Genomic DNA, 24,078 nt, shown 5'->3' with positions numbered 1-24,078 from the left:
AATCACATACAAAAGCATATTAAAAATATACCATGATCAAATAGGGTTCATTCCAGGGATGCCAGGTTGGTTCAGAAATCAATAAATATAATTCATCACATCAATAGACTTAAAAATAAAAATCATATGATTATATCAATTGAGGCAGACAAAATACAGAACCCTTTCATGTTCAAAACACTAGGAAAAACTCGGGATAGTAGGAACATGCCTCAACATTGTAAAAGCAATCTATGCTAAGCCTCAGGCCAACATCATTCTAAATGACGAAAAATTAGAAGCATTCCCTCTAAAAACTGGAACAAGACAGGGATGCCCTCTTTTACCACTTCTATTCAACACAGTCCTTGACACTATAGCTAGAGCAATTAGACAAAAGAAATTAAAGGGATACAAATAGGAAAAGAAGAACTCAAACTATCATTATTTGCTGACAACATGATTTTGGGGGGTTTTTTGATATGTGGTCTCAGTATTTATTGTCCAGGCTGTCCTGGAACTCCTGATTCTTCTGCCTCAGCCTCCCAAATAACTGGGATTGGAGGTATGTGCTACTTATTGAGGTTCTTTCAAACATTTCATAGTATAAATAATGCTGACTGTCTTTGTGCATGTATCGAATTGTACATAGGATCATTTCTTTTAACTGGTCTTGTTTGGGTATAAGCATTTTAAGAAAATTTTTGAAAGATAGATACTGCTTATTTTCATGTATTCTCCCTGATCATATAATGTTATTTTAAAATATTATTGCCCATTTAATAGATGAAAATGGTACTTTTTATTGCTATTTCTTTGATTTCTTAATGTGATAAAAAAACATTTTTAATGTCTATTTCTCTGCATGTTTTTGTCATGTTAATTGCCAGTATATTTACAAGGTGCCTAGAAAGCTTTGTTACAGGAAGAAGTCCCTGTCCCCTTCCCGTCCCCACCCCTCACCCCCCCCACGTTTCCCATCCCCCCCACGTTTCCCATCCCCCCCCCACACACACACACATCTAAGCAAGGCCTGTGTAGTGCTCTAAATTTCCAGATGGTCTCCCTCTATATTGGGGTGAGGAGCTTTGACAGCACAATCTAGAGAGTACTTATGCTTCTCACCCCTGGCAGCACATACCACTGCCTGCACCTTAAGTTCAGAGATAGTGACCTACTGGTTTTTCAAATCTCCTCACAAGGAGGTGGAAGGAGGGAAGTGAGGGGAGAATTTCTGGGAAGGGATATTGACCAAATAATATTGTTACATTATATGCACATACTAATATGTAACAACAAATCCCACCATTATGTACAACTGAAATCACAGTTTGGGGGAAACTAGATTCTTTGCTTCTGGTAGGTGGGGTCTGCATAAGCTATAGAAGCTCCTAAGTTGAGAAAACCCATTGTAGTGTTAGCTGTTAATCACAGGAGAGGATGCCTGCCAGCTCAGGGGATCACAGCCATCAAAGCTTTGTTCTTTTCCACTACTATCAAGTGGCTGTTGCAGCTCTTAATGGCAGACTCTAGGAGGTCATCACCAATTTCTTTCTGGGTCCTAGTCTAATAAATTCAAAGAAGAAATCCATAGATGAGGAAGAGTGAGCATAAAAGAATAGGATTTATTTAAGTGAGAAGAAAAGATAGAACTCCCACAAGGCAAGAGGGGACCTCATAGCAGTTACCATTTAAATGTACTAGTCTAGGGGCTTATGGCTTCTGGGTAGGCAGGATCAAAATCCATGCTAAGCAAGCATTGGAAAAATGCCCAGGCTATTGGTCAAATGTATGTTAAACAAGTATTGGGAAAGTGTTAAGAGCTATTGATTAGGACTAGGGTTATGGCTTAGCGGTAGAGCGCTCACCTCCCATATGCAAGGCCCTGGGTTTAATCCTCAGCACCACATAAATAAATAAGTAAAATAAAATTATTGTGTCCAATTACAACTACAAAAGATAAAGATTTTTAAATTTTTTTAAATAAAAATAAAATAAAGGTATTGTGTCCAACTACAACTAAAATAAATAAATAAATAAAGAGCTATTGATTAGTTCTTAGTGTGTAGCTTTTATTCAGGTCTGTCCTGCCTCCCTACTTTCATGACCCTGGAGCAAAGGTGTTGGTTGAACTGTAATGCACAAATTTTAAAATGTGGAGAAAAAAATAAAAATATTAAAAAAAAAAATCTCACACTACTACAGAGATTCTGTAGTGCATCTCCCTGAGCTCGTAAACTTAGTTGCATGGCTGTATTACAACAAATTTTTTTCACCTACAAGGGCCAGAGTTTTAACCTAAATTATTTCATTTTCTCTGTAGAAAGTTGTATTTTGTGGTAATATTATTTACCAGTTGCTCTAATGTTATTATAAAGGCATCTTCATTGGATGTCCTTTAGATATTAATTTTAAATCATTCCTTAAACCAGTATTTAATAAATACCTACTGTGCACAAAATATTGTGATATTTTGGGTTTCTTTCCTTGAGTTCATTTTTGTTTTGGTACCAGTGGTTGAGCCCAGGGGCATTTAACTGCAGAGCCACATCCCTAGCCTTTTTATATTTTGAGACAGGATCTCGCTAAGTTGCTAAAGTTCTCACTAAATTGCTGAGGCTGACTTTGAATTTGTGATTCTCCTGCCTCAGCCTCCCAAGCTACTGGGATTGCAAGCGTGCACCACTATGCCCAGCTTTTCCCTTGAGATTTTTAGTCAGGAATAGGATAATATTGTACACAAAGGATAAGACTGTAAAAAAGTGTATGTGCCATAAAAAAAGGTACAAACATTGGAGGTTTTGAAAAGGAGGGTAAATTGATTCTGGCCAGGATTGTAGATCATTTCATGGAAATATGTTTGAGGTGAACCTTGATTTGCACCAGCAGAGCAATTAAGAATCCTTTATTTTAAGAAAGCATTTCACAGTTTATAAAGCTTGCTCACAATAGCATATTTGATCCAAATAACAGTTCTGCAAAATAAGTCAAACAGATATTTATTCCCATTTTACAGATGAAGGAGTAATGAAATCTTAGAAAAATTAAGTGACTTCCAGCATTATAGAGCTACAAAATGAAAGATTCAGATTGTGAACCTAATCTTCAATCTCCACATGGAACCTTCTGATGTATCAATAAGAGAAGCAAATATCTGTAAGAAGCTATAAATTTTAGAAATGGCTAATTGTTTAGATAACTTAATTATTATAAGGATGCAAGTCCTGAAATAGAAATAAAGTTGTAATGAGGTCAGCAGAATAATGGCTTCTCAAAGATGTCCACTTTCTTTCTAATCCCCAGGCTCTGAATTTACTAGATTATGTAGCATAGGGGAATTAAGGTGATCTGAAAACTGGTAGATTTTTGTGGATTACTGAGGAAGACTCAACACAGGGTCCTTAAAAGTGTTTCCTTAAGGGTTAAAGAGGCTGGTGGGAAAATGAGAGAGAAGGAATATGACAGAAGCAAGGTCAGAGACTGCTGAGTGAGGGGGACTTACTACCCTTGTGAAGATGGAAGAAGGGGACTATGAAGCAAGGATTGTATTCAGTCAAAAAGCTCCAGGTCAAGGAAACAGTCTCCTTGAGAATTTCCAGAAGTGAATACAGCTCTGCAAACACCTTAATTTTAGCTCAGTACATTTTGGACTTCTGAACTATAAAATAAAACTATAAGTTTTTAAATTTGTATTGTTTTAAACCACTAAATTTGTGGTAATTTGTTGTGGCAGCCATAGGAAACCTGATGCACCTTGGAAGCATTTAGTGTGGGGGAAGACTAATTAACATCCCTTCAGGCACTCCATGACTAAATTTCTTAAATCCATTGTCAGCATTGGAAAGCCGAGGGAGCTGGAGTATAAACTATTTTGATGTCTGCTGATAAGAAGAAAAACTGAAGAATCTATTATTGGGGCTAGGAATACTTCTTTTGAGACTTTTATCCTTCAAAGAACAAATAAGTAAATCTAGCTTGTTAAAAGACTGTGACTGGGCTGGGATTGTAGTTTAATGGTTGAGTGCTTGCCTAGCACCTATGTGGCACTGGTTTTGATCCTCAGCACCACATAAAAATAAATTAAAAAAAAAAAAAAAAGGTATTGTGTCCATCCACAACTTTAAAAAAATATTTTAATTTTTTTAAATACGACAACTATGACTGTATCTCCCACATATTTTATACATCACTAAAAATCTCATTGACATTACATTTCACTTCCCTCCTGTATCCCATGAAAAATATTGAAAGGATTTCATGACCATTTTGACCCTAAAAATCTATTTTCTGATGCTTTCCCATCAAACCACAGTTACAAATCCAAAGACTGAAAAGTTTCTAAATGAACTGGAGTTTTAGTTGTAGAAGTTATATTTACACTACAATGATTTTTTAAATTAAAAAAAAATTATCTTTTTACAGGCAGAAATCTATTCTGTCTGAGGCCTCCAATAAAGAGAAAGACTTGAGTTTATTAATAAAAGCACAGGAGTCAACTAAGGCATCAGAAAGGAGCACTATTTTTAACTTATTTTACACTAGTTAATATTGTTACCAATACTATTCTTGTCAGTTTTTTAAACCACAATACTTAAATTAGGCCATATGTGTATGTAAAAATACAACACAAATTTTAAGACATTAAGACTCTGGTTAATCTTGTTGTACTGGGCACAATTTCACAGACCTGTAATCCAGGCTACTCAGGAGGCTGAGGCAGGAGAAACACAAACTTGAGCCAGCCCCGGCAATTTAGTGAGACCCCGTCCCAAAACAACAACAATAAAAAAGAATAAAAGGGTTGGGGCTGTAGCTCAGTGGTACAGCACTTCTGTGTTTAATCACCCACCAATACTGCCCAAAAAAAAAAAAAAGTGAATTACATGTTCATATTTATAATCTTTACTAATGAAACCTTTTACTAAAAACAATGATTAGTCATTTTTTTAAATTACTGTTTGACCAAAGGTCCAATGTTCTCTGATATGCGAATGCTAACACATAATAGGGTGGGGCATGGGGAGGAAAGAATAGAAGTGCATTGGATTAGAAAAAGGGGAAAGAAGGGAAGGGATGGGGAATGGGAATTGGAGAGACAGAAAGAATTGCCCATAACTTTCCTGTGTTCATATATGAATACACGATCAGTGTAACTCCAAATCATGTACAACCACAAAAACGGGAATTTATACTCCATGTATGTATATGTCAAAATACATTCTATTGTTGTGTATAACTAAAATGAACAAATAAAGAATATGCTTAAAAGTATAGAAAACAATCTTAACATAAAATTTATTTCTGTTTTACATTTTGATCAGAAGTTATTTTAACATAGCATATGGGTAATATAACTAATTCAATTAAGTAGTCATGGCAGGAGCTTTATTCCTACATATAACCTGGTAAATAATTAGTGCTTCATTGATCTCCATTGGCCTAATATATTTTGGCCTAATATATTTTGATTGTCTGTGTAAAAATTATAGTTTAAAAAATAGTAGAATATATTTTTAAAATGAAATTTAATTCAGTTTTAGAATCCCTGGGGAAACTATTTTGAAAAGTCTTTTACTGAATAATTATTTGGCAACATTGCAAAATGTGAAATTTTTGGACGGGCTTGTTTTTTTTAAATTTGAAGCATAGTGTATAATGAACATGTAATGGTCACAACTTTGTTTAAAACTATCATTTGATGGGATTTGAGCTGTAACTCAGTGATAGAGCGCTTGCTTAGAATGACTATGCAAGGCCCTGGGTTCAGTCTCCAGCACTGCAAAAACTATTTAAAATAAAAATAATAAAACTTTGTCATTTGTCATTTCTACAATACTTGTGGTAAAAATTTAAACAAATTTTGGCTACAAACTGGTTTACTAAGTAAAAGCTTGAATTATTCTTGACTCATAGTCTGAATCAAAAGTAAGAGACTTAAAATTGTTTCCTAAGGTACTAAGAAGTTATTTTGGGGAGCTTTTGAAGTATGTTCTTTATTTCAAAAGATACTTTTTCTTTCTGGAAGTTCTAGTAGGCCTCATGAAAAATTCCGAATTTGTCACAAATGATGACTATGGAAGTCCTGGGCAATGAATCATGCACTTTCAGTAATAGCATCTTGAAAGCCTTTTGTAAAATGAAGTCATTTTCATAAAAGAGATATTTAGGCTAGAATCAAATTGATTTACATATTTCCTTTATTTCAAATATGAAGGGAAACTTTTTCTGAATATATTTAAACTTTTAATGTGTAATCCTAATTAGAGTAATAATGTGGTAGTGTAGAAGTCATTGATTTATTTGTTCAACATATACATAGGGCATTTTAGATATATATCAGACATTATAATAGAATGAAGAAATTCAGAAGCACAAAGGAAACGTAAAAATCACCCCATAATTCTGTCTTCTAAAGGATATTCTCTCAGTCTATATGTATGTATGTTTATATGTGGTGTGTATATGTGTGTAACAGAGAGAGTCTCTTTAAATTGGTGGAGGCTGACCTCAAACTTTGAATCTTCCTGCCTCACTTCCCCAATTTTGGGGATTACATCGTCAGTATGCCCCCCTTTTGATATATATAACTGTGTTAATAAAATGGTGTACTCTTCATATATTTTAAAAGCTAAAAAAATACTATAGTAAAAATACTCCACTTAGAAACCTGAAGTATAGAATCCTGTTAAATTTAAATAGATAATGGAACACATACACCCTTCCCCGCTTCAAACCAGAATTTAAATCGAACTTTAAGTTCTTGGCAGTTTTTGAACCTGCCTTTCTCATTAATAAAATTAGTGATTTAAGCTCCACGTGGTTAGATTTAAATGGAATGTAGAATTTGCATTAAAATATTACATATGCACCTCAGTAGCAGCTAAGCACTTACCCTGTTTCAGGGACTGCTATAAATACTACTCTGTATTTATTAACTTCTCTATATTTCTATTTTCGTTTTGTAGAGGAAAAAAAAAAATTGAAGCACTGAGATTAAGGGACTAAAATTACATAGCTAGAATGACAAGGGCAAAAAGATAAAACCCGGGCACTGTGACTCTTAGGTCCTGGTCTCAACCACTGTGCTGTGCTGCATCATAGCTTTTCTGTTAATTGTTTTAAATTCAAATGTAATGGAGTGATTTACCTAACAAGTCCTTGATTTGTAATATAAAATTATTTGTGGTGATACATTTAATAGAATTAGTTCTGTCTTTGCTGTAAGCATGTGAATCATAGCCAATGAGATGTAATTTATTACTCCCCCACCCATCTCTAGCATCTCACGCTAATCTCTGCCCTGTGGACCTTCCCACCTCACCCTGTTCCGCACGTCAGCCACCATCAGCTTCCCTGGATTGCCTGGGTAGGGGCAGTGAGGGCATACCCTGGAGGCTCACGAGGCTCAGTGCAGGCTAGGGCCCATACTGGCTGTGCTGCGGGGGCGGGTCCCTGTGTGCTGCTGCAGAGTGCGGGATCGGAAGCCGAGCGTGAAGCAGCTGTGTAATCCACTGGATGCGGACCAGGGCGCTCCCCTGCTCGGTCCGGTACCCGCAGATTGGCTGGGCCTGGGGACACGTGACCGACATGTGGCTGTATTGGCGCAGCCCGCTGGGGTGTCACTGGAGACGGAATGGAGGTGCTGCCGGGCTTGGAAATGGGGTAGGTGCTGGAGCCACGATGGCCAGGCTGCCTGCGGGGGGAGGGAGGAGGCGATTTTCCCTTTGACGGTCTAACCCGGTGGCCTTTCCTTGGCACAGGGTCCGCTGCCATATGCCAAAAGAGGAGGCAGGGGCGTCGGCCCCCTTCTCTCCCCCACCCCCCACTGCAGCACCAGAGATGGATTTCCTGTGCTTTTGATCCAGGGTTTTTGACAGAAGAGGAAGAAGGGGGAGGGGTAGAAGTGTTAAGGGGAGTCTGGTGAGAGAGCTGTTTTTGAAGCTAGAAGGGGGTTTTGTTTTTATAATGCCTGTTGACAGAGTGGAGTGGAATAACAGTATCTAAGGAAACGGGTAGAGGACAACAAAGAATGGAGCATATTCATGGCGAGGAGCAAAAGCTCTAACCCATTGAAAGGCTTTTTCCTCCTTGGCCACAAGGACACATGCAGTGGTAGCCAAAAGAGGGGATACAGAGCCTCCGCTGATGGCTGATGTGGAATCTAGTATAAAGGGGTAATGGGAATGGGAGGAAGAGGAAGAGGCAGGTAATGCAGAGGTTTAGTGATGTTTTTGGTTGACTGGTGAAATATTGAGCAATAGTAAAATGCCTGCTTTTATATAGCTTCTAAGTTAACTCTCTGTGAATAGAGTGGTAAAAAGATACCAGTGTCTTTGTTAGTTACAAAATGCAGTGGTAGAGGCTTTTTGTGGATGACTGCAGCACTGCTTTTCTCTCTGTTAGGCTGAAAGGACAACTGCAGAGGAATAAGAAACCTTGCAGCAAATGCCAGGGGTAGAATCCATTTATTAGAAACCAACTGTGGTTTCTTATAAATGGAGCCTAAATAGGAGAAAAAAATATTGTTCGTTAAAGTAGGAAAAATATTAGTTTATTAATGTTTTGACATTTATCAGATGCTTAAATCCTACATCACAAAAGAGATGCTCAAATTCTTTGATTTAACAGAAATCCTGCAGGAAATCTTAATAAATTATGTATGAAACAGTGGATCTTTTGTTAGTGTAGCTTTTATGTCATTAATTAGGTCATTCAAGAGCAAGTTACTTTTTAATGTAAATTGTGATAATTTTTTCATAGGCCTAAATTTAAGATCTGCATTTATTAAGTAATCTCATATTTCTCTTTGGTCACTTTTAGATATCATTGAATAAAGTCTACAGGCAAATATTTAAAATTAAAGCACCATGGCTTTTTTTAAAGATATATTTAGTGAATATTCATAATATACTCTTGATACAAAGTGTTTTTGTTGTTTTTATTTTTTCCATTACTTTAATGTCTAAAATTATGTTTTCAGATTGAATAATTTTAAATGCCTTATCTTTATGCATATTTAAGGTAACCTACCTGCCACACCTCCTTACTCCCTGAACAAGAATGGCAGCGGCTTTGTAACGCCCTCCAGAATCAGTAACTGTGGCTCTTAGATAGGTTTATGTAATAGAAAGTCTTAACAGAACTTATGATTTGATTTATAATTTTTTCCAAGATAATAAGAAATTAGACTTCAAAAATTATATGATTTTCATCAGTAAATTAAAACTATTCTTTAAAAATCATTTTTTGCTTCAAAAAGTACTTGATCAGGCTTAATAGTACTAAGGGAATCTTTAAATTTGATGGAAAGTGACTAGAATTTAAAATGTCACATTGAAATTGCAAATGAAATGTAATAGCTAATATTATTCAATTCTTTGAATCTCAATTTATGTATTCCTTGAAAGTTTATAACATTTTTATATGAATTTTCTCATTTTATTGTTTGATTGACTCAGTGTAGTATTATTTTCACTTAAAATGTTAGAGTACTCTTAATCAGGTATGTTGTGACTTTAAGCAAGGTCATGAATTGTATGAGGACTTAAAGAACTTAAATCTTCTCTTTTATTAAGTTCTATAAAACTATTTAATAGTGTACATTAATATATAACACAAAATAATACATAACAGAAATTATTTGAAAAGCATATATCACTGACAAATCATTCATCAGTGAAAAGGAATCCCACATGATTGTGGGGTTTTAACCACAATATAAGAATACCTTATAAAATACTTAGTAGGTCTTTGAAATTATTCATTGTTAATATCAGAATTGTGCTATTAAGAAATAGCACAATTAATTAGGCAAATATTTAAAGTAAATATTCATGTTTTATGAACTGAAAACTATCGTTTTTATTTGCACTAATTATCATATAGATTTTTATTTTACCATTTTTATATTTTATACTGTTGTGTCACATAATTTAACCAATCTTTTTTGGAAGGGTTGGGGATACCAGTGATTGAACTTGGGCACTCAAGTACTGAGCAACATCCCCATTCCTTTTTTGTATTTTTTATTTAGAGACAGGGTCTCACTGCGTTGTTTAGCTCCTCAGCCTCCTGAGCTGCTGGGATCACAGGCATGCGCCACCCTGCCCACCAATTTAACCAGTCTTTTATAGTTTTATATGTTTAAATGTTTTCTTCAATTTTGATCTCACCTTCCTTTTTTTGAATTAGAGTCCAAGCACATAGGATGGAGTAGAGCTTGTAAAAAGATGAGTCATACTTGGGTAAATATATTCACTACATATTTATTAAGTGTACCTACTAAATGCCAAACCTACAAAAGATGTTAAAGAATGATACAAGGCATGAGAACTAACCTGTAAGGAACTCATAACAGAAGTATGTGAAATTTTATTGCCATTCCTAGGATCTTTTTTAATTCTAATTTGTTATATATGACAGCGGAATGCATTACAATTCATATTACACAGAGCACAATTTTTCATATCTCTGGTTGTATACAAAGTATATTCACACCATTCGTGTCTTCATACATGTACTTAGGGTAATGATGTCCATCTCATTCACTACCTTTTCTACCCCCATGCCCCTTCCCTTCCCCTCCCATCCCTTTGCCCTATCTAGAGATATTCCTAGGATCTTTAAAGGTTCATATAATCCGAAATATCTTCTAATTTAAAGGAAAGTGTAGGATCACTCATTGAAACACTCCCTTTTTGTAAAATCTGCTTGGAATCCTAGATAATTTTGAAAATTAAATTATTTTTGAAGTACTAAGTATCTTGGATATGCAATGAGAAGGTTAGATGAAGGAATTTCTTGATCTTTTAGTACTATCATAATATATGTGATTTTTGATCTCTGTAGTGTTAATGAGGAATGGAATACCAATGCTCATTTTGGCACAGATGACATTTCAATGTTATATAATTGATATGTTCCCAAAATTGCCTTTGTAAAAATCAGACCATGGTACTATCAATATTTACAAGGTCAGCCTTCTCCCCTTTATTCATACCGGTATCCCACTCCTCTTATAGGCACTCATTCAAATGTGTTCTTGTTTGTTTTGTTTTGTTCCAGGGCTTTGGGCAGGCTAAGCAGGTGCACTAGCACTGTGCTATACCCCCCAACAAAACAACACAAAATTTACTATCCTAATTTTTCTTTCTATTTTTTATTTTTTGAGACAGTGGTCTTACTCAGTTGTTCTGTCTGGCCTCAAATTTGCAGTCTTTCTGCTTCAGCCTTCTGAGTAGCTGTGGTTTCAGGCATGCACCATGGCACTTAGCCATCTTAACCATTTTTAAGTGTACAGTTCTGTGACATTAAGTACATTTACATTGTAGTACAGCCATAATCAACATAGATGTCCAGAACTTTTTCATCTTCTCCAGTTGAAACTCTGAGAACCCCACTCCCAGTTTTCCCCTCCTTTCAAACCCTGGCAATCACCACTCCACTTTATGTCTCTGAATTTGACTAGTACAGGAACTTCATATAAGTAGAATCATAATATTTGTCCTTTTGTGACTAGTTTATTTTACTTAGCATAATGTCTTCAAAGTTCATTTATGCTGTAGCATGAATTAGAATTCCTTCTTTTTGTTTGGTACTGAGGATTGAACCCAGGGGTGCTTAACCTCTGAACCACCTCCCCAACCCTTTCTATTTTGAAACAGAGTCTTGGTAAGTTGCTGAGACTGGCTTTAAACTCGCGCTGAATCCTCCTACCTCAGCCTTCCAAGTTGCTGGTATTACACATGTGTGCTTCTGTGCCTGGCCAGAATTCCTTCATTTGTAAAACCGGATAATATTTTTCATATATGTATACCACATTTTGTTCATTGATTTGTCAGTGTACACTTGGGTTGCTTTCATCTTTTGTCTATTAAGAATGATGCTGCTATGAACACGGGTGTACAAATTATTGTTTGAGTCCCTGCTTTCAATTCTCTTGTGTACGTATGCCGATTAATGTTTTTAATTTATATAATTTTTGAATTTTTTTATAAAGAGAGAGAGATAATCTTTTTTCTTTCTTTCTTTCTTTTTTTTTGGTAGATGGACACAACACAATGCCTTTATTTTTATATGGTGCTGAGAATCGAACTCGGGTTCCGCCCGTGCTAGGCGAGCGCTCAACCGCTGAACCACAATCCCAGCTCTTGAATAGTTTTTAACTCAATACCGTTTTTAATATCTACTCATTTTACTTTATGTCAGTCAAGCATGTGGTGCTAACTCTGCTGCAGAGAATCCCATAATATTTGTTTTTACCTCTAGTGAAAGCTCTAGATTTTTTCCAAATTTCTTTTTTTATTATTATTAAAGTTTTCTAATTCTTTTTTTAATTATTATTAGAGCTTTGTGATTATACATAGTAGTTAGATTCATCCCGACAAACTTACACATGCATGGAAATCTATTTCAGTTTGTAATCCCCTGCTTTTCCCTCCTGTCCTCTCTCCTACCTCTCCTTCTGCTATTCTACTAGACTTTTCAAATTCCATTACACAGACAATGCTGTATATGTATATGTCCTTATGAATGAGTCTTTATGAACTATGTTAGTTACATATCATTACATAACATATCAGAGAAACTTAGTGGCTTAAACAACATAGTGTCTTAAATAATAAACATTTTTTTTATTTCAGAGTTTCTGTGAGGCAGGAATTTAGGAATGTCTTATTTGGGTGGTTTGACAATGGTCAAGACATCAGCCAAGGCCACAGTCATTTGAGAGTAGAATCTAATTCCAAGATGGCTCACTCATGTAGTCTGTTTCTCTTAGGCTATTTATTAGCAAGAGGCCTCAGTTTCTTCAGTTGGACTTCTCAGGGGTCTGTCTTGTCTTCATGACATGGCAACTGGCATCCCCCAATAAACACAGCAAGAAAGAGCAAGAAGAAAGCTATTCATGACCAACATGTTCTCAGAAGCTGCATAACCTCATTTCTACCATATTATTTTTATTAGTAATCAGTAAGTCTAGCCCACACAAGAGACTCTACCCCTTCAAAGAATAGAGTCAAAGAATTTGTTGATATATTTGAAGATCATATGGATTTCACTCGAATTTAGCCCTAGGAGAAGGATCACTGTATTTAGGACATTATTTCCTATTGCTATTGTAAGAGATTACTACAAATGTAGTGGTTTAAAATAACACAAATTTATTATCTCACACAGTACTGAAAGTAAGAAGTCTAAAATGGTTTTCACTGAACTAAAATCAAGGTATCAGTAACACTTTGCTTTCTCCAGAGTATCTAAAGAAGAAGCATTTCCTTGCTTTGTTTCTTTTTTTTTTTTTTTTCCTTCTCACCTTCTAGAAGCTGCTTGTTTTCCCCAGGTTAGGTCAGTTTCTCCATCTTCAGTACCAGCAGTGTACTGAATCTCTTTCTGAATCTGAACCTCTGCCTTTGTTGGTTACACATTCTTCCCTGACTGACCCTTCGGCCTCCTTCTTATAAAAACCTTATGATAACATTGGGTCCACCCACATAATCCAGGGGAATCTGCCTAAAGGTTTAATCATATCTGCAAAGCCCCTTTAGCCATGAAGGTAATACATTCATAGGTTAGAGAGATTAGGATGTGGGCACCTTTGTGGGACCATTATTCTGTCTACCACAGGTATATGTACATAGTTCTTTATTTTATTTTAAAAAATTACTTTTTAAACAAGCTTTATATATATTTTTTATATTTCACGGGGTTGGGGTTGTGGCTCAGAGGTAGAGCACTCGCCTAGCATGGACAAGGCCCTGGGTTCAATCCTCAGCACCACATAAAAAAGATAAATTAATTAATTAAAGATATTATATCCGGGCTGGAGTTGTGGCTCAGTGGTAGAGTGCTTGCCTAACATGTGTGAGGCCCTGGATTTGATTCTCAGCACCACATACAAATAAATGAATAAAATAAAGGTCCATCAACATCTAAAAAAAATTTTAAAAAAAATATTGTATCCAACTACAACTAAAAAATAAATATTAAAAAATATATTTCAGTGAGTGAGTGTTACTGGGGAGAGGAGGGAAAGTTCAGGTTTTCATTTACCAGATTTGTTTAAAGAATACAACAACCACTAATATGGTAAGCAGATAATAGTCAGTGAACAGTGTTAAAATATATTTTCTAGTATAACTTTTTAGATTCTTGCTTTTATCATCACTTATGTCAATGTATTAACTATTTTTGACAGAAAACTGAGACATGTTAAAGCAACATGTCCCTGCTAAGTTTCCCTTTGTATATTTTAGGCTTGTTACAATACCATTTCTCTAGGTACTCTATGCAAACCCCAAATCGCTTACACTTTCTAGTCACTTAGCTGCAGTGTTGTTCCAGTTCACATTTATGCCTTCACCTCCCTAATCCTGCCATAGTAAACTTCAACTAAATTAGATGATCCTCTGTTCTCTTACATATATGTCATTTTTCCAGTCTCTGAGCTTTGATCATGCTATTCCTTTTCCTGGAATACTACCCTCTCACATTTATTTCATTAAAATTGTGTCATCTCTCAAGTCTCTTATAAAATTGCTTTTACGTCCTGAATACTTCCTTCACTTTTTGTTGTTGTTGAAGGTTAAGACTCCTATAGCACTATAATTTGATGCTTTTGAACTGAAATCTGTCTTCAGATTGTAAGTAATTTCTATCGTAGACTGAGTCCCTGGTCAACCAGACCTTGAGACAGGCCCTAGTGTGGACACTTTCCATCAGAAATGATCCAAGGAATAGAAATATAAGTCTTGAAAGAATGAAACAGGAAAAGGACAGCTAGTTCTTAAGTTGATCATTACTTTGGACAACAGTGGCTTGATCTGCCAGGACTTTCTGGAGAACCATATAGAATATACCTCAGAATTATCTACAGAAGGGAAAGAACTACATTCTATATCCTTTTCCCCTTTGCTCAGTGATTGTTCCATTAAACATTCACTTTTTTAAGGTTGTATATTCATGAGTGTTGGGACCCCACACTGGGCGTGTTATCAAAGGTGCCCTAGGACAGAAAGCAAAGATACCTTGTGCTTCTGATGTACCATCAGCTTACATCTGATCATAGGCTATTTGATAACAAGGAACATATCATCTTATCTTTTACCTGTTTATTATTTTCCCAGGGCTTTTATAACAAAGTACTACAAACTGGTGGATTAAAACATGAGAAATTTATTCTCTTACAATCCTGGAGGATAAAAGTCCTTCTGGAAACTCTAGGAAAAAATCCATTCCTTGCTTCTTTTCCTAGTTGTTTTTGGTTTTGTTTTTGTTTTTCTTCTCCTTGTTTTTGATAGCTTGCAGTTGCATTTTTCCAGTCTCTGCTTCAGTTGTTACATGGCATTCCCATTGTGTCTCTGTGTCTGTATATTCCCATTGTATTCTTATAGGGGGTATCAGTCATGGAATTTAGGGTCCAGTCCAATCAAATACATAAAAATAAGAGCATATATAAGAGTATTTAAAGAATATTATGCTACAGTCAAACAGATATTGAAGTTTGGGGGTTTGTATACCTTTTCTTTTTTTAAAAAGCTCAGTCGGATGTTTATGAAAATTTGTCATGTTCTTGACTACAAGGCAAAGCTTAATTTTTTTTTAATCCAAATAGTTGCAATTTTATAAAAAACAATCTCTTATCTATTAATCAATATATCTAACAATAAAAAGATTACTTAAAAAGCCTTATACACTTAGCAGTTGGGAAAGACTCATTTTTCAAATATCACCAAGATAAAGGAGGAAATCAAAAGATAAATTATGGGCTGTGATTGTGACTCAGTTGTAGATTGCTTGCCTAGCATTTGTGAGGCACTGAGTTCAATCCTCAGCACCACATAAAAGTAAATAAACGTATTGTGTCTACAACTAAAATATACATACATTTTTTTAAAAAAGATAAATTATGAGTTATCCAAAAATTAGAGGAAAAAACTACACATTGAAACCTATGGAACCATCTGTAAGACTAGATGCAAAAGAAAAATTGATATTCTTAACATTTATTTATTTGTTTGTTTTTTAAAGAGAGAGAACTTTTTTTAATATTTATTTTTTAATTTTCGGTGGACACAACATCTTTATTTTTTTTATGTGGTGCTGAAGATCGAACCCAGCGCCCTGCGCATGCCAGGCGAGCGTGCTACCGCTTGAGCCACATCCCAGCCCCCACATTTATTTATTAAGGAAGAAAATAAATGAATGTTAGTAAAGTAAGTGAATAAATGAATTAAATCCACTTTAACAAAAAAAAGAACAAAATCAATAGAAAATAAGAGGTTATAATTAATAAAGAAATGAATAAAATAGAAAATAATATACTGGAAAAGATAAATAACACCAAAAGTTGATTTTTTTCCCCAAACATCTACAAAGTAGATAAAACCCTATAAAGTTTAAAGGAACACAAGATAAAAAGAACATGAACGAGAAAAGAGATATCATCATATGAAGAATTTTTAAATGAAAAGGTATATACAACACTAAGACACACTTGTAAAGCTAGAGGAAATTAATAATTTACTGATGAACTATTAATAAGAGTGATACAAGATGAAGTAAACATGAAAATACTTAGCCACAGAAGACATTTTAAAATACATTAAAAAATCTTCTAAAAAGGTACCTTCTTATTTGAATAGCTTTCAAAAAATAGATATTCAGAATATTCCAGACCATATAAAAAGATGAGACACCCACCAACTCATTTTATGAACTTAGCATAAGCTTATTTCAAAACTTTATTTTTAAATGTTATAAAAATTAAAAATTGTATACTAGGTTTTTTAAATAAAAATTCTCTGTGAAATACTGAAATTTGGTAGATTATGTTAAAGATTAAAATATGAGCATGAAGGTTTATTTCAGGAATAGAGGGTGGACCAACATTAGAAAAACTTATAAAGGAATGCATCAACAAATTAAAAGAAATAAACTATCTGATTATACCAAAAAAAGTGCTGCAAAAATATTCAGAAGCCACTCTATTAAAGATGAAAGAAAAATGCCTAAATATGTTTAAAAAATGTTTACTAAAATCTTAGAGCAAGAATATTAAATGGTGGCCAGGCTCGGTGGCCCATGCCTGTAATCCCAGTGGCTGAGAAGGCTGAGGCAGGAGGATTGTGAGTTCAAAGACAGCCTCAGCAAAAGCAAGGAAGGCACTAAGCAACTCAGTGAGACCCTATCTCTAAATAAAATACAAAATAGGGCTGGGGATGTGGCTCAGTGGTTGAATACCTCTGAGTTCAATCCCTTGTACTCCCCACACACACAAAAAAAAAAGAATATTAAATGGTGAGATATTAGATCATTCCTATTAAAATAAAGAATAAGATAGATAGTTTTTTCAGCATTATATTCAATTTCAAGCTAATAATAAGAAAAAGAAATGAGGTATAAATATTGGAAAAGTAGAGGCAAAGTATCTATACTTGTAGATTATAAGATTCTTAGAGTTCATATAATATTTTTAAGTGGCCAAGTAAGGGATTTGTATTAACTAAAATCAGTTTTTTTTCTGTACTACCAGGATTCAATCTTGTATGGTGGTGTTTATTTGTGGAGATTCAAACAAAAAAATAAAACCCAAAGGTCCAGGGATAAATTTGATCTTAAAGGCATAGAACTTTTTCTTGCCACAGCAGGAGAGGGACTAGAAAATCTTATTGAAAAACCTGAATTATTCATTCTTGATACAGGGTAAGAATTTCATAGAAATGGGTATCTCTCTCAAATTAATATAAATGAATTGTAGTTACAGTTCTAAATATATAGGAGAATTAAGCATATGATAGATAATACATTTCTGTTTAGTGGAAAAAGAAATGTTTTAATAAGACAAACATCATTGGTTATCCATATGGAAGATAGTACAGTTAGACCACTATACTCATGTCATACATAAAAATAAAAATTCAGTGAGTTAAAGGTTTTAATATAAAACCTGCTTCAAGGGGCTGGGGATGTGACTCAAGCGGAAGCACACTCGCCTGGCATTCGTGGGGCGCTGGGTTCGATCCTCAGCACCACATAAAAATAAAATAAAGATGTTGTGTCCACCGAAAACTAAAAAATAAATATTAAAAAAAAATCTCTCCTTTAAAATGATTCTTGAGAGGAGGCCAGATTGGAAAAGAAGTTATCATGACTGTAACACAGAAAGAACTATAATGGAAATGCTGTTCAGCTATCCTAAGATATCAGTTGGTTTATACGATCTCTTCAAATGTGTCTCCCTCCAGTCTTCCCCAGGCCTATGCCATACGAAATTACTTAGTTTCCTAATTCCAGCATCAACTATTGTTTTGCTTGATGCTTTTTCTGCTTGTAAGTTCTTTATTCCTCTGAGTGCCTGTCAAACTCCTACTTACTTTTCAAGTCTCAGTTCAAATATGTTCTTTGCCATGAAACTATCCCTGACACCTTATAAAACTTTTTTGTTCCACTAATTGAACTGTCAAAATTATTTGTTTATGTGCCTTCTCTTCTAGACTGTTCAAAACAGACATAGACTGTCATGGTCCTCTTGGTACCTAATTCATAGTAAGAGTTAAGTACATTCTTGTTAAACAAATAAATGAATGTTGAATATTATGATTTCAGAAAAACATATGACTGTTTCTCATGATATAATTGTGAACAAAATAATGAACTCCAGTGTTAACAAAGTATTTATTAGTGGATTTATGATAAGCTATCTGCCTTTACTAGTCTAGAAAGTCAAAATGAGTCTAGGGGAATATCCAGTGAAAACGTTAAGATTTTGTATTAAATTGAATCTGACAATGCATAATCAGTGACTTCAAAAAATAAATAAAAGATTTTAAAAAATTCTCTCTCTCTAAAAAAAAAAAAAAACCTGCTTCAAGCTAGTAAATCAATGAATCACATTTCCTACCTCTTTCTCCTAACACCCTATTAAAGTAATGGTAAAAAAAAGAAAAATTGAAGTGTGAGCTTACGGTGCCAAAAGAATAAAAAGCAGACAAACTGAAATTTTAACAGACTTCTAGAAGATGAGGAAATAGAAAAAAATGATTATTGAAAAAAGGACCTTAAGACTTTAAGACTCTGGTTCTCTTTCCAACATAGTAGACTACCTCTTATTATTTAAAAGTAGAACACTAATTTTAGGAATTTCTCAATAACCTTTGAAATTATTTGGGTTGCCTTTGGATGTTTAAAGACCAGAATTGGGAATTTATACACTAGGCCAGGGTTTGGCAAACTGCTACCTATTTTTATATGTTAAGATTTATTGGCACACAGACATGCCCGTCCATTTATGTATCTTCTGGGCTGCTTTTGTGTGTTAGCTACAAAGTCAAGTCATTGTGACACAGCCATATGGCCCACAAAACCTTATAATGTTTATTCTCCACACTTACAAAAAATGTTTGCCAACCCCTGCTCCTGATAATTGTGATGGCTGTCTTGGAACCTGCCTATTTTTGGTATGGTCTTCAGTGTGTCCAACCAATATATGTAGTCATTTACAGAATGTAAGGAGAAGTAAAAGAAGAATGTAGCAGACAGGAGGCTAGTCAAATATATGGGGTCTTAGTAGAAAGAGAATGGAGGATAAAAACTTGTATTGTGTCAAATGAAAAGAATTAAAGTGAATGTGGTGTATTCTGCTTAGAAGTTTTAAAAAATCTATTAATATTGATTTTTAATCTAACAAAGTTGTTAGATTTTCATATTTCTCAAAATTTGTTCCCTTTTTTCCTTTTCTAACATTTAGTTTTTCTTTTTCAAAATTTATTGTGCTTTATGGGACTTCAAGGATTATGATGAACAAAACTGGTAATAGACACTTTTTTCCTGATTCTTAACGAGAATACCTCTAACTTAATTCAGTATTAAGAAAGGTGTTTATTGCAGGTTTGGCAGCTTCCCCTCCTGTTTCTAGTTTATTAAGAGTATTTTATAATGAATAGATTCTGGGGTTTTCTTTTTTCTTGTCTGGTGTGATGATTACGTAGGTTTTGAAAAATTAATGTATTTAGCAGTTCTGCATATTGAACCCACTGCCTCACACATGCTAGACAAGCACTCTACCATTTAACTAAATCCCAAGCTGTTTTAATTTTTTTTCTCTCTCTCTTAGGGACGGGTGGTAACTGGGGACTGAGCCCAAGGTTTCTCTTACCACTGAACTGCATCCTCAGCCCCATTTATCTTTTGAGACAGGGTCTCACTAAATTGCCCAGGCTGCCCTTGTGATCTTCTATTCTTAGCCTACTGAGTTGCTGGTATTGCAGGTGTATGCCACCACACCCAGCTTTATTTTCTAGACAGTATCTCCCTAAATTGCCTAAACTGACCTTGAATTTGTTTGTGTTCCTCCTGCCTCAGCCTCCTGGGTCACTGGGATTATAGACCTATAATACCACCACACCTGGTTTTTCTTTAATATTTTATTGCAGATAATGATACCAATGTTATCCTATAATTCTATTCTTGAAATAAACTCAACTTGATTCTGTTGTAGATTCTTTACTATGCACTGTGTAGCTTTTCTGATAATTTTGTTTAGAACCAAAATATTATTTTGAATCGGTGTTCATAAATTTTTATAATTTTTTCACATAATCTTTGACTTTTATATTATGGTCATATTGGCTTATGAAATGCATTGAAGAATAGTTGCTATTCTTCTATTCCTGAAAGAGTTTGGGATCAGAATGACTTGTTTCTTAAAAGTTTGGTGAAAGTGTCTAGAAGCCTCTGGATCTCATATTTTTGAGGTTGGGAGAAAGAAGGGAGAAAATGTTTAATCACTAAACTATGAAGATTTTCTGTTTCTTCTTGAATCAGTTTCTCCTCCTTAGAATTTTATTTGTTTTCTGTATGGGAGCTCCTTTCTCTTTCTAATCATATTTAGTCTTTAAAGAACCACCTTTTTTGCTCTTCATACTCTATAAAAGGGTATACACAATGAAAAGAAAGGCTTCTTCTCACAGTATCTTAGACATTCCTTCTAGGGGCAGCCCTGAATTTTAGTGTATTCTTTCAGTGGTGTTTTTTGTTGTTGTTGTTTTTTTTTTTTTCTTGTGCAGTTCTTTCCTTTTTATTAGAGCAGGATAGATGCCATGTAAGTAAGACATTAGTGGTTGCACCCCATGCCCTTTTCTTTTTTGGCCATGCTGGGGAGCAAACCCAGGGCCCTTGTGCATGCTACACAAGTATTCTATCACTGAGCTACATCTCCAGCCCTCACCTCATATTTTTAATGCCAATGTATACTCTACTGTATGGATCGATATCCTATTTAAAAGTAAGGGTGCTTTTATACAAAATATAAACTTTCTCATATGAAGTACCCTAAAAGCCAAGTCTACTACTTCTAATCTAGTAACAGACATCCTCACTTCAGAGATCTTGAGTCTCTAAGGATTTTACATCCAGTTAACAAATTAATTAAAATAATGTCCCTCACCACCATAACTGTGTCCTTGGAAAAGAGTATATGCCATTTAAATGTTTAAAAAAAATACTATTTTCATAATTTAAGTATAGTGAAATGTTTCAGAATATTTAAATCTGGGGGCTAGAGCTCAGTGGTGGAGCATTTGCCTGACATGGGTGAGGCACGGGGTTCAATCCTCAGCACCAGATAAAAATAAAGTTATAAAAATATATATATTTTTAAAATATTTAAATCGGTTCCTGGGGCTAAGGCTGTAGCTCAGTGGTAGTATGTAAATTCGGTCCTACTAAGTTTTAGATATGAGGTGCCCCCCACAGAAGCCCACGTGTGAGTCAGTGCCAAAGGTATTTGACATCAGATCAATATTGGCATCAGATTCGCCATTTTAGGTCGGGAGCCATTTTATCTAGCGGCTCCAAAGTTTGGATTCTGAGGCAATGCTGCTTAACTTCCCATAAGAACATTTGAATGCTAAACCATCTACCCCACCCCAGCTTATGATGCAGTTCCTAAGCAGCTTACGAAATTCCTCTTGCAGGCTATAAAGCTGCTTTGTGAGTGCCAACCCGCTGCTGCTCTTGGAGGGACAGCCTTGTGTTGGTTTATCTCCTCCTATTGACAATAAATCTCTTGTGTGAGATCCCTGTATGTGGCATGGTCTTTGGACTTTGCGTGGACTCTGTGAGTGTCCTTTCAAAGGGGTTTAGAGGTAAAATGATTGGGTTATGAGAGCCTTGACCTAATCTGTTGGTAAGGATTAATTATAAGGTAACCATAAGCAGATAGAGTGTAGCTGGAGGAGGTGGGTGATTGGATGCATGTTGTTGGGGTTTATATTTTGTCCTTGTTGAGCAGAGCTTTCTCTGCTTTCTGATTATCATGATCTTAGCTGCTTTCTTTCACCATTCACTTCTGCCATGATGTTCTGCCTCATCTCAAGGCCCCAAGGAATAGAGTTGGCTATCTGTGGACTAAGACCTCTGAAGTTGTGAGCCTCCAAATGAACTTTTTCTCCTCCAGTTGTTCTTGTCAAGTCTTTTGGCCACAGCAACAAAAAAGCTGACTAAAACATATCACTAGCATCAAAGAAACAAACAAAAAACTGTTCTATTTGCAACTTATCCCAATGGGCAGTATGAGGAATAGATGCATTTTTGCTTTTTCCTCATGACTCCTATTTTCGGTATTTATTATTTTAAAAGTCAGGATCTTTTCACAAGTATTTGAGACATCACCTTTATCATGTACCAAATTTGCATATTTACTTCTAGATTTTTAAATAGGTGTTCTAGTGGTTAATCTATTCATTTTGCATTTTACTTCTTCTTTAAAACTTTATTTTTAGGGCTGGGCGTGTGGCTCAGTGGTAGAGTACTTACTTGCCTAGCATGTGCAAGGCCCCAGGTTCAATCCCTAGCATGGCAAACAAACAAACAAAAAAAAAAAAACCCTTTACTTTTAAATAACTTTGGACTTACAGAAGAGGTAGAAAAATAGCACAGAGTTTGTTCCTATATGCCTTTCACTTAGCTTTTTCTGATATTGACATCTTACATATTACTGTAATTTTCAAAACTGAGAAATTAACCCATTTGTACAATAAAGTTAGCTATATATACTACTTTAATTATAAAGGGTTTGTGCAGTATTTTAGTATATGGTAGGTTTATTCTGTTCTTTTTTTCATATTTCCCTATCTTTGCTAGTTTTAAGAATGGAGTATTAAATTTGTTAAATGTCTTTTTATCATCTTTGGTGTAATCACATAATACTTTTCTGTGCACAACTATTAATATGTCAAATGATACTGATTTTACAATACTAACAGCTTTATCCTTGAAATCTTATTAGATTTTCCATCGCTTCTGGGGTCAATTTTGACAAACTATATTTTTCTAGTAAATTATCTACTTTATTCAGGTTTTCAATTTTATTTTGCTTAGTTAAAAGTTAAAGGGGCTTTTATTACTTCTGGTTTCCTATCTTTGTGTTTTGTTGTATTCTTGTTTCATTACAACCTAAGTGCTGACAACTATATCTTTGTTTTTGTTTTTTACTAAAATAAAATAGTAAAGCAGTTCCATTTTAAATACATTAAAAAAGTTTTCCCAAACTTCTTAAATTAATTAGTAGTTGAGTCCTCCACATTTCATTGGGTATCTTTTGCCTGACACTTTTCTCCCTCCTTGCTTGCTTGCTTTTTTTTTTTTTTTTTTTTTAATGTGGTGCTGGGGATTGAACCCAGTGCCTCATGCATGCTAGGCAAGTGCTCTCCCTCTGAGCCACAACCCCAACCTGCTTACTTGCTTTTAATTTAGTACCACAAATATATTTTCAATTTATTTTTATTTTTTGGTACTGGGGATTGAACCCAGGGGTGCTTACCCACTGAGCCACATCCCTAGCCCATTTTTATATTTTATTTAGAAGCAGGGTCTTTATATATATATATATATATACACACACACACACACACACACACACCTTTTTTTTATATCTTTATTTTATTTATTTTTATGTGGTGCTGAGGTGCTCAGTGCCTCTCACATGCTAGGTGAGTGCTCTACTGCTGAGCCACAACCCCAGCACCGAGACAGGGTCTTGATGAGCTGCTTTGGACCTCACTGCTGATGCTGGCTTTGAACTTGCTGTCCTCCTACCTCGGC

At 35.0% G+C, this 24,078-nt stretch overlaps 1 protein-coding gene and 1 long non-coding RNA gene across 6 annotated transcripts in view; one reads left to right on the top strand and one right to left on the bottom strand.

Moving 5' to 3' along the window:
- The window catches only part of Apc (APC regulator of WNT signaling pathway), a 121,179-nt gene that overhangs the window by 27,950 nt on the left and 69,151 nt on the right, over window positions 1-24,078 (top strand). The window contains exon 1 of one of the 5 annotated variants that reach the window (XM_027927628.3): window positions 7,593-7,641. The exons of the other annotated variants lie outside the window; for them this stretch is intronic. The gene's annotated coding sequence lies outside the window, so the exon portion shown is untranslated. Of the gene's footprint in view, window positions 1-7,592; window positions 7,642-24,078 lie in introns of those variants that run through there. 5 annotated transcript variants of the gene reach the window in all.
- LOC139705778 (uncharacterized) overlaps window positions 12,594-24,078 on the bottom strand; it is an 87,114-nt gene continuing 75,629 nt past the window's right edge. The window contains exon 5 of the long non-coding RNA XR_011707603.1: window positions 12,594-12,833. This is a non-coding gene — a long non-coding RNA (uncharacterized lncRNA). The remainder of the gene's footprint in view (window positions 12,834-24,078) is intronic.

Source organism: Marmota flaviventris, chromosome 5, assembly GCF_047511675.1.
Source record: "Marmota flaviventris isolate mMarFla1 chromosome 5, mMarFla1.hap1, whole genome shotgun sequence".
NCBI classification, from domain to species: Eukaryota; Metazoa; Chordata; class Mammalia; order Rodentia; family Sciuridae; genus Marmota; species Marmota flaviventris.
This window is presented reverse-complemented; position numbering and strand designations above follow the sequence as displayed.